General features: G+C 43.2%; 1 protein-coding gene across 1 annotated transcript in view; it reads right to left on the bottom strand.

Moving 5' to 3' along the window:
* Positions 1 to 9863, bottom strand: part of LOC130356604 (uncharacterized) — a 122852-nt gene extending 112989 nt beyond the window's left edge. Inside the window, exon 1 of the mRNA XM_056558367.1 lies at positions 9812 to 9863. The gene's annotated coding sequence lies outside the window, so the exon portion shown is untranslated. The remainder of the gene's footprint in view (positions 1 to 9811) is intronic.
* Positions 9864 to 12230: the final 2367 nt, after the last annotated feature.

Here is a 12230-nt window from a genome sequence, read left to right as displayed (position 1 = left end):
TATATACACTGCCTCTATATACACATGCACTGCCCCTTTATACACACATGGCAATCATACACACATACACAGCTGCTATATGCATATACACTGCCACTATATAGACATACACTGCCATCAAACACATACATACAACCACTATATATACACTGCCACTGTATATACACATACAGCCATCATAAATATATACACTGCCTCTATATACACATGCACTGCCCCTTTATACACACATGGCCATCATACACATACACAGCTTCTATATACATATACACTGCCACTATATAGACACACACTGCCATCATGCACACATATACAGCCACTATATACACATACACTGCCACTGTATATACACACATCCATCATAAATATATACATTGCCTCTATATACACACACTGCCCCTTTATACACACATGGCCATCATACACATACACAGCTTCTATATATATATACACTGCCACTATATAGACACACACTGCCATCATATACAGCCACTATATACACATACACTGCCACTGTATATACACATACAGCCATCATAAATATATACACTGCCTCTATATACACATACACTGCCACTGTATATACACACACATCCATCATAAATATATACACTGCCTCTATATACACACACTGCCCCTTTATATACACATGGCCATCATACACACATACACAGCTGCTACATGCATATACACTGCCACTATATAGACACACACTGCCATCATACACACATCTACAGCCACTATATACACATACACTGCCACTGTATATACACATACAGCCATCATAAATATATACACTGCCTCTATATACACATGCACTGCCCCTTTATACACACATGGCAATCATACACACATACACAGCTGCTATATGCATATACACTGCCACTATATAGACATACACTGCCATCAAACACATACATACAACCACTATATACACTGCCACTGTATATACACACACATCCATCATAAAATATACACTGCCTCTATATACACACACTGCCCCTTTATACACACACATGGCCATCATACACAGCTTCTATATGCATATACACTGCCACTATGTAGACACACACTGCCATCATACACACATATACAGCCACTATATACACATACACTGCCACTGTATATACACACACCCATTATAAAAATATATACACTGGGGGACATGTATCATTATTTGTGTATGGTAGAAGCAGTTTACCCCTTTTCCCAAATTCTAAATTATGTGCAGAAGCGCTAAATTTATCAATCAAGTGCAATGAGCTTCATAAATTGCGGGTAAATATAGTCATCTCCTCAATCCACTGTTTGGAAAATAGAATCAATGATTTAGAGCATCTTGCTACGTTAAGTCAAAGATGGTTTATATGTGCGCAAAAAAAGAACAGCTTTTGCGGCAAAATTTTTGGTGTAAAGGAAAAGTACGCAGTTAATAAATCCATGTGTACTCACTCCAAGGTACCCTGATTCAGCCACATCTGGAGGACATGCTCTACCACAACGTGCGCAAAAAAATGCGCAAAAAAAGGGCTTGGGCAAAATTTTGCGCAAAAAAATACACACAAAACAGGGGTAAAATCTTTGATACATGTCCCCCCACTGCCTCTATATACACACACTGCCCCTTTATACACACATGGCCATCATAAATATATACACTGCCTCTATATACACACATTGCTCCTTTATACACACATGGCCATCATACACACATACACAGCTTCTATATACATATACACTGCCACTATATAGACACACACTGCCATCATACACACATATACAGCCACTATATACACATACACTGCCACTGTATATACACACACCCATCATAAATATATACACTGCCACTATATAGACACACACTGCCATCATAAATATATACACTGCCTCTATATACACACACTGCCCCTTTATACATACATGTCAATCTAACACATACACAGCTTCTATATGCATATACACTGCCACTATATATATATATATATATATATATATATATATATACACACACTGCCATCATACACACATATACAGCCACTATATAAACATACACTGCCACTGTATATACACACACACCCATCACAAATATATACACTGCCTCTGTATACACACACTGCCCCTTTATACACACATGGTCATCATACACATACACAGCATCTATATACACACACTGGGGGACATGTATCATTTCCAGTGTATAATAGAAGTATTTTACCCCTCTGCCTGTTGTGTAAATTTGGCGCAGCTGCGTTAAATTTATCATTCTTGTGCAGCTACTTTCTTGAATTGCTTTTAAATTTAGAATTCTCCTCAGAACATAAATTTACACCGCAGCTCTATTTAGTAGGAGCTTTGTCTGCAGCGTATCTGCACCTAAACAGTAATTGTGTCCTCGTTATTAGTTTTAGAATTTTTTTTCTTCATTATGTAGAGTTTTAATCTCACAATAATACCACTTTTTGCACCCAATTATAACACATCAATTATACCAATGTCCTTATTCTTCATTTAACATCTGTGACACCCCTGTGCAAATCACCTCAAATGTACATGGTGCACTCTACCTTATGGGCCTTGTTGTGCGCCCGCAGAGCACTTTGCGCCCACATATGTGGTATCTCCGTACTCTGGCTAAATTGTGTCCCAAAAAATGGGGATCTTTTTTCCCATTTACCTCTTGTGAAAATGTAAAGTATGCGGCAACACCTGCATGTCAGTGTAAATAATTTAATTTTTATACACTAACATACTGGTGTAGACTCCAACTGTTCCTTTTCATAATAGGTAAAAGGAGAAAAAGCCCCCCAAAATCTGTAAGGCAATTTCTCCCGAGTACGGCGATACCCCATATGTGACCCTAAAATGTTGCCTTGAAATACGACAGGGCTCCAAAGTGAGAGCGCCATGTGCATTTGAGGCCTAAATTAGGGTTTTGCATAGGGGTGGACATAGGGGTATTCTATGCCAGTGTTTCCCAAACAGGGTGCCTCCAGCTGTTGCAAAACTCCCAACATGCCTGGACAGTCAATGGCTGTCCGGCAATACTGGGAGTTGTTGTTTTGCAACAGCTGGAGGCTCCATTTTGGAAACAGTGCCGTACCAGACGTTGTTCATATTTATTGGGGAGGGGGGCTGTGTAGCAGTATGTGTATATATAGTGTTTTTTACTTATTTTATTTAAGTGTAGTGTAGTGTTTTTAGGGTACAGTCAAACGGGCGGGGGTTGACAGCGAGTTTGCTGCATCTCAATCTTGCAGCACTCCCTGTAAACCTCCGCCCATGTGAGTGTACCCTGTCCATTCACATTGGGGGGACGGGGGGGGGGGAAACATCCAGCTGTTGCAAAACTACAACTCCGAGCATGCCCTTTGGCTGTCCGTGCATGCTGGGAGTTGTAGTTTTGCAACAGCTGGAGGCACACTGGTTGCGAAACACGGAAACAGACTCAGCGTTTTGCAACCAGTGTGCCTTCAGCTGTTGCAAAAACTTCAAATCTCAGCATGCAGTGACAGCAGAAGGACATGCTGGAACATGTAGTTATGCAACAGCTGGAGGCATACTGCTACAACTCCCAGCATGCCCTTTGGCAGTCCGTGCATGCTGAGGGTTGTAGTTATGCAACAGCTGAAGGCACACTGGTTGCAAAACACTTGAAAGTTTTTTACTTAACTTAGTGTTTCCAAACCAGTGTGCCTCCAGCTGTTGCACAACTTCAATTCCCAGCATGCATGGTCTGTCAGTGCATGCTGGGCGTTATAGTTTGGAGGCACAGCTGGAGGCACACGGGTTGGGAAAAAGAGTTAGGAAACGAACAATGTTTCCCAACTAGTGTGCCTCCAGCTGTTGAAAAACTATAATTCCCAGCATGGCCAGACATGCTGGAAGTTGTATTTCGGCAATATCTGAAGGGTCAGATGTTGACAAACTACAACTCCCAGCATGCTTGGGCAGTCTGGGCATGCTGGGAGTTGTAGTTTTGCAACAGCTGGAGGTCCACAGTTTGTAGACCACTGTATAATGGTCTCCAATCTGTGGTCTTCCAGATGTTACAGAATTACAACTCCCAGCATGCCTCGACAGAGTGGGCATGCTGAGATTTGTAATTTTGGAACATCTGGAAGAGCACAGATTGGAGACCATTATACAGTGGTCTCCAAACTGTGGCCCTCCAGATGTTGCAAAACTACAACTCCCAGCATGCCCAGAAAGCCAAAGGCTGTCTGGGCATGCTGGGAGTTGCAGTTTTGAAACTCCCAGAGGCAGCAGTGAGATCGCTTTACGGCGATCTCACTGCTGCCAATGAAGATGCCGCCCTGCTGCTGCAAACTCACCGCCGGGACGCACCACCGCCGGGACCGCCTGGAGGACACCGCTCGCGCCGGGACCGCTCATGACACCGCATGGCCGGGTAAGTGACGCTGGGGGACGGGTAAGGGACACTTAGCAGAGCGCTGCTAAGTATTCTCATAGCGAAACGCTGCTATCAGCTAGTCAGATTTGACTAGCTGATAGCAGCGATCGCTGGGGGGGGGAGGATGAAACCCCCCCCCCGTGGTCACATGGTAAGATGGCTGGCTATCAGTGATAGCCACCATCTTACCGGGCGCTGGGGAAAAGTATAACGGAAAGCAGTAAATTGTAAAAATAAAAAGGAGAATGATCTAAAGTGTTAAGTGGATTACAAAGCTATTTTAATGTGACGGAGCTTGTGCAATGATAAGTTATCAAACATTTCCTATGTAAATGTATTAAATTTTTGGATCATAAAATAACAATATACAAGTGATCTAATGAATAACTGAACAGTAAACAAATATTCTATATGCAAATTATTTTAAAAGTGCTTTGGAATAACCAAGGAGTAAAAAGCAATAGAAAGCAAACCAAATGAGGAATTGAGATCGGGAAGTAAAAACATTCTGGTGGTTCCTTAGTAGAACTTTCCTTCAGAAATAGAAAGGATTGCTACGTGCAGTTAAAGTTGGCTTATATTTACGGGGAAAAAGACGCACTTGCGTCAAAATTTTTGGTGCAAAGGAAAAGAACGCAGGTAATAAATCCATGTGTACTATAGATGTCACTCCAAGGTACCCTGATTCAGCCACATCTGGAGGACATGCTCTACCAAAACGTGCGCAAAAAAATGCGCAAAAAAAGGGCTTGCGCAAAATTTTGCGCAAAAAAATACACACAAAACAGGGGTAAAATCTTTGATACATGTCCCCCACTGTCCCTTTATACACACATGGCCATCATACACACATACACAGCTTCTATATACACATACACTGCCATCATACAAATATATACAGCCACTATATACACATACACTGCCACTGTATATACACACACATCCATCATAAATATATACACTGCCTCTATATACACATACACTGCCCCTTTATACACACATGGCCATCATACACATACACCGCTTCTATATGCATATACACTGCCACTATAGAGACACACACTGCCATCATACACATATATACAGCCACTATATACACATACACTGCCACTGTATATACACACACATCCATCATAAATATATACACTGCCTCTATATACACATACACTGCCCCTTTATACACACATGGCCATCATACACATACACCGCTTCTATATGCATATACATTGCCACTATATAGACACACACTGCCATCATACACACATATACAGCCACTATACACACATACACTGCCACTGTATATACACACACATCCATCATAAATATATACACTGCCTCTATATACTTACACTGCCTCTATATAAACACAAGGCCATCATACACAGCTTCTATATGCATATACACTGCCACTATATATACACACACTGCCATCATACACACATATACAGCCACTATATACACATACACTGCCACTGTATATACACACACAGCCATCATAAATATATACACTGCCTCTATATACACACACTGCCCCTTTATACACACATGGCCATCATACACACATACACAGCTTCTATATGCATATACATTGCCACTATAGAGACACACACACTGCCATCATACACACATATACAGCCACTATATACACATACACTGACACTGTATATACACATACAGCCATCATAAATATATACACTGCTTCTATATACACACACTGCCCCTTTATACACACATGTCCATCATACACAGCTTCTATATGCATATACACTGCCACTATATAGACACAGGCTGCCATCATACACACATATACAGCCACTATATACACATACACTGCCACCGTATATACACACACATCCATCATAAATATATACACTGCCTCTATATATACACACATCCATCATAAATATATACACTGCCTCTATATACACATACACTGCCCCTTTATACACACATGGCCATCATACACATACACAGCTGCTATATGCATATACTCTGCCACTATATAGACACACACTGCCATCATACACACATATACAGCCACTATATACACATACACTGCCACTTTATATACACACACATCCATCATAAATATATACACTGCCTCTATATACACATACACTGCCACTATATACACACACACCCATCATAAATATATACACTGCCTCTATATACACACACTGCCCCTTTATACACACATGTCCATCATACACAGCTTCTATATGCATATACACTGCCACTATATATACACACACACTGCCATCATACACATATATACAGCCACTATATACACTGCCACTGTATATACACACACATCCATCATAAATATATACACTGTCTCTATATACACATACACTGCCCTTTTATACACACATGGCCATCATACACACATACAAAGCTTCTATATGCACATACTGCCCCTTTATACACACATAGCCATCATACATATATACACTGCTTCTATATACACACATGGCCATCATACACATACACAGCTTCTATATGCATATACACTGCCACTATATAGACACACACTGCCATCATACACACATATACAGCCACTATATACACATACACTGCCACTTTATATACACACACATCCATCATAAATATATACACTGCCTCTATATACACATACACTGCCACTATATATACACACACCCATCATAAATATATACACTGCCTCTATATACACACACTGCCCCTTTATACACACATGTCCATCATACACAGCTTCTATATGCATATACACTGCCACTATATATACACACACACTGCCATCATACACATATATACAGCCACTATATACACTGCCACTGTATATACACACACATCCATCATAAATATATACACTGTCTCTATATACACATACACTGCCCTTTTATACACACATGGCCATCATACACACATACAAAGCTTCTATATGCACATACTGCCCCTTTATACACACATAGCCATCAAACACATACACAGCTTCTATATGCATATACACTGCCACTATATAGACACACACTGCCATCATACACATACACAGCTTCAATATGAATATACATTTCCACTATATAGACACACACTGCCATCAAACACACATATACAGCCACAATATACACATACACTGCCACTGTATATACACATACAGCCATCATAAATATATACACTGCCTCTATATACACATACACTGCCCCTTTATACACACTGCCATCATACACACATATATACAGCCACTATATACACATACACTGTCACGGTATATACACACACAGCCATCATAAATATATACACTGCCTCTATATACACATACACTGCCCCTTTATACACACATGGCCATCATACACACATACACAGCTTCTATATGTATATACACTGCCACTATATTGAAACACACTGCCATCATACACACATTTACAGCCACTATATACACATACACTGCCACAGTATATACACACACAGCCATCATAAATATATACACTGCCTCTACATACACATACATTGCCCCTTTATACACACATGGCCATCATACACATACATAGCTTCTATATGCATATACACTGCCACTATAGAGACACACACTGCCATCATACACACATATACAGCCACAATATACACATACACTGTCACTGTATATACACACACAGCCATCATAAATATATACACTGCCTCTTTAAATACACATGGCTATCATACACATGCACAGCTGCTATATGCATATACACTGCCACCATATAGACACCCACTGCCATCATACACACATATACAGCCACTATGTACACATACACTGCCACTGTATATACACACACAGCCATCACAAATATATACAGTGCCTCTATATACGCATACACTGCCCCTTTATAAACACATGGCCATCATACACATACACAGCTTCTACATGCATATACACTGCCACTATATATACACACACTGCCATCATGCACACATATACAGCCACTCTATACACATACACTGCCACTGTATATACACACACATCCATCATTAATATATACACCGCCTCTATATACACACACTGCCCCTTTATACACACATATACAGCCACTGTATATATACACACACATCCATCATTAATATATACACTGCCTCTATATACACACACTGCCCCTTTATACACACATAGCCATCATACACATACATAGCTTCTATATGCATATACACTGCCACTATATAGACACACACTGCCATTATACACACATATACAGCTTCTATATGAATATACATTTCCACTATATAGACACACACTGCCATCATAAATATATACACTGCCTCTATATACACATACACTGCCCCTTTATACACACATGGCCATCATACACACATACACAGCTTCTATATACATATGCACTGCCACTATATAGACACACACTGCCATCATACACACATATACAGCCACTATATACACATTCACTGCCACTGTATATACACACACATCCATCATAAATATATACACTGCCTCTATATACACATACACTGCCCCTTTATACACACATGGCCATCATACACACATACACAGCTTCTATATACATATGCACTGCCACTATATAGACACACACTGCCATCATACACACATATACAGCCACTATATACACATTCACTGCCACTGTATATACACACACATCCATCATAAATATATACACTGCCTCTATATACATATACACTGCCCCTTTATACACACATGGCCATCATACACATACATAGCTGCTATATGCATATACACTGCCACTATATATACACACACTGCCATCATACACATATATACAGCCACTATATACACTGCCACTGTATATACACACACATCCATCATTAATATATACACTGCCTCTATATACACACACAATGCCCCTTTATACACACATGGCCATCATACACATGCACCGCTTCTATAAGCATATACACTGCCACTCAGGGGCGTACCTAGAGCATTTGGCACTCGGGGCGGACCCTTTGTTTGGAATCCCCCCCACACACACGCATCCCCCCTTAATTACACCCCCTCCCTCCCCTCCCCAAGGAGCGGACTGACAACACTCGGGGCCCCCGGACCAAGAAAAAAGCAAGGGCCCCTGCAGCTCGTCAAACTTCTGCCACACTCCTATTTCACCCAAATCCCACACACAATAAACTAAAATTTATATATGTAAGAAACACTTTAACGTAGGTAAATTTCTATAACCAATAATACTGGTATACAAGGAGTAAATCTATATCACCACACAATAACTGGATAATACCACCATACCGTACTGAATAAAACCACTATACACAGACCAGTATACTATACAGGATCTGTATACAATATAAGTGATTATATACAGGACCATATGGCGGTAGATATCAGCTGTACACAGGATCTGTACATCATATAAGCGATTACAGTTACATTTTGGGACTCACAATTACGTCTTTTCTGATCAGCGGCGTCCTCTTTCCTTTTCTTCTCCGTCCGGATAAGACCGCCATGTGGATCTCTTAACATCTGCAGGAAAAACATATCAGACTCTGCATATTTTCAGTGCCCTCCAGTCCTCTACACAATCTTTCCATCTATAGGCCCACAAACTGTAATAATGCCCTCCTTGGTGTCCTGCACAGTAAAAGGGCAGGTAGGTAGGTAGCCAGGTAACCCCCTCTTTCCCATAAGTATATGCAGAGCTACACCCCCCCCCCCCTCTTTCCCATAGGTATATCTAGGGCTGGGCGGTATACTGGTTCATACCGAATACCAAATTTTTTGGGCTGCACAATATGGATTTCCCCCCATACCGCAATACCGGTTGGGCCCCTCCCCCTCGGGAATGTATTATCAGCCTAGCACAGTGCTGTCCCCACATCGGGGAACTAATCCTATGTTACCCGCCAGCACTGTTCTGCTCCCCCCAATTAATGATCAGCCCAGCGGGGTACTACTCACATATGTCAAGCACTGCCCTCCTCCTCTTTGTTGGGGGCCGCTGGGCGCTAGAACTCTATACTGTACGCCAGTGGTCTCCAACCTGCAGACCTCCAGATGTTGCAAAACTACAACTCCCAGCATGCCCGGACAGCTGGCGATGGAACTCTCTGTACGCCAGTGGTCTCCACCCTGCGGACCTCCGGTTGTTGCAAAACTACAACTCCCAGCATGCCTGGACAGCCAACGGCTGTCCGGGCATACTGGGAGTTGTAGTTTTGCAACAGCTGGAGGTCCGCAGGTTTGAGACCACTGCTGAACGCTGTATACCTATGCCCGGGCTGCAAAAGATACAGAAAATAAACTCTTAACTCACCCATGTCGCTGGGGATGGGAACGCCGGACAGCCGTCAGCCTATCACCGACCAGAGCGATGCCCCGCCCCTGCCAGAGATAGGCTGAGCCCACTTTCATGTATGAAGCCGTATACAGCGTACAGCAGTGGTCTCAAACCTGCGGACCTCCAGCTGTTGCAAAACTACAACTCCCAGCATGCCCGGACTGCCAGGTTTGAGACCACTGCTGTACGCTGTATACCTATGCCCGGGCTGCAAAAGATACAGAAAATAAACTTTTAACTCACCCATGTCGCTGGGGATGGGAACGCCGGACAGCCGTCAGCCTATCACCGGCCAGAGCGATGCCCTGCCCCTACCAGTGAAAGGCTGAGCCCACTGTCATGTATGAAGCCGTATACAGCGTACAGCAGTGGTCTCAAACCTGCGGACCTCCAGCTGTTGCAAAACTACAACTCCCAGCATGCCCAGACAGCCGTTGGCTGTCCGGGCATGCTGGGAGTTGTAGTTTTGCAACAACTGGAGGTCTGCAGGATGGAGACCACTGGCGTACAGTGAGCTCCATCGCCGGCGGGCCCCCAACAAAGAGGAGGAGGGCAGCAGTGCTTGACATATGTGAGTAGTACCCCGCTGGGCTGATCATTAATTGGGGGGAGCAGAACAGTGCTGGCGGGTCACATGATTTTTGGGGGGGTGGGGGGGGGGAATACCGGTATATACCGTGGAACCACCGTAAGTTAAAAAAATACCGTGATACACATATGGTCATACCGCACAGTCCTAGGTATATGCAGAGCACCCCCTCTCCCCCCCTTCCCTAGAGGTATACGCAGAGCACCCCCCTCCCCCCTTCCCTATAGGTAAATGCAGAGCACCCCCCCCTCCCTCTCCCCCCCTTCCCTATAGGTAAATGCAGAGCACCCCCTCCCTCTCCCCCCCTTCCCTGTAGGTAAATGCAGAGCACCCCCCCATCTACCACCTTCCCTATGGGTAAATGCAGAGCACCCCCCCTCTCTCCCCCTTCCCTATAGGTAAATGCTGAGCACCCCCCCTCCCCCCCCCTACCCTTTAGGTAAATGCAGAGCACCCCTCCTCCCTCTCCCCCCCTTCCCTATAGTAAATGCAGAGCACCCCCCTCCCTCTCCCCCCCCTTCCCTATAGGTAAATGCAGAGCACCCCCTCCCCCCCATCTCCCCCCCCCCCCTTTCTTATAGGTAAATGCAGAGTGTCCCGGACCTCAGCAGCGGCGGCGGGGGGTGCAGTCCACCCCTGGCACCCCCTTAAGAGTGGCACCAGGGGCGGGCTGCACCCCCCGCCCCCCCTTGGTACGCCACTGCTGCCACTATATATACACACACTGCCATCATACACACATATACAGCCACTATATACACATACACTGCCACTGTATATACACACACAGCCATCATAAATATATACACTGCCTCTGTATACACACACTGCCCCTTTATACACACACAGCTTCTATATGCATATACACTGCCACTATATAGACACACACTGCCATCATACACACATATACAGCCACTATATACACATACACTGC

Source organism: Hyla sarda, chromosome 2, assembly GCF_029499605.1.
Source record: "Hyla sarda isolate aHylSar1 chromosome 2, aHylSar1.hap1, whole genome shotgun sequence".
Lineage (NCBI taxonomy): Eukaryota > Metazoa > Chordata > Amphibia > Anura > Hylidae > Hyla > Hyla sarda.
Note: the sequence above shows the minus strand (reverse complement) of the source record. Positions and strands in the feature narration are given on the sequence as shown.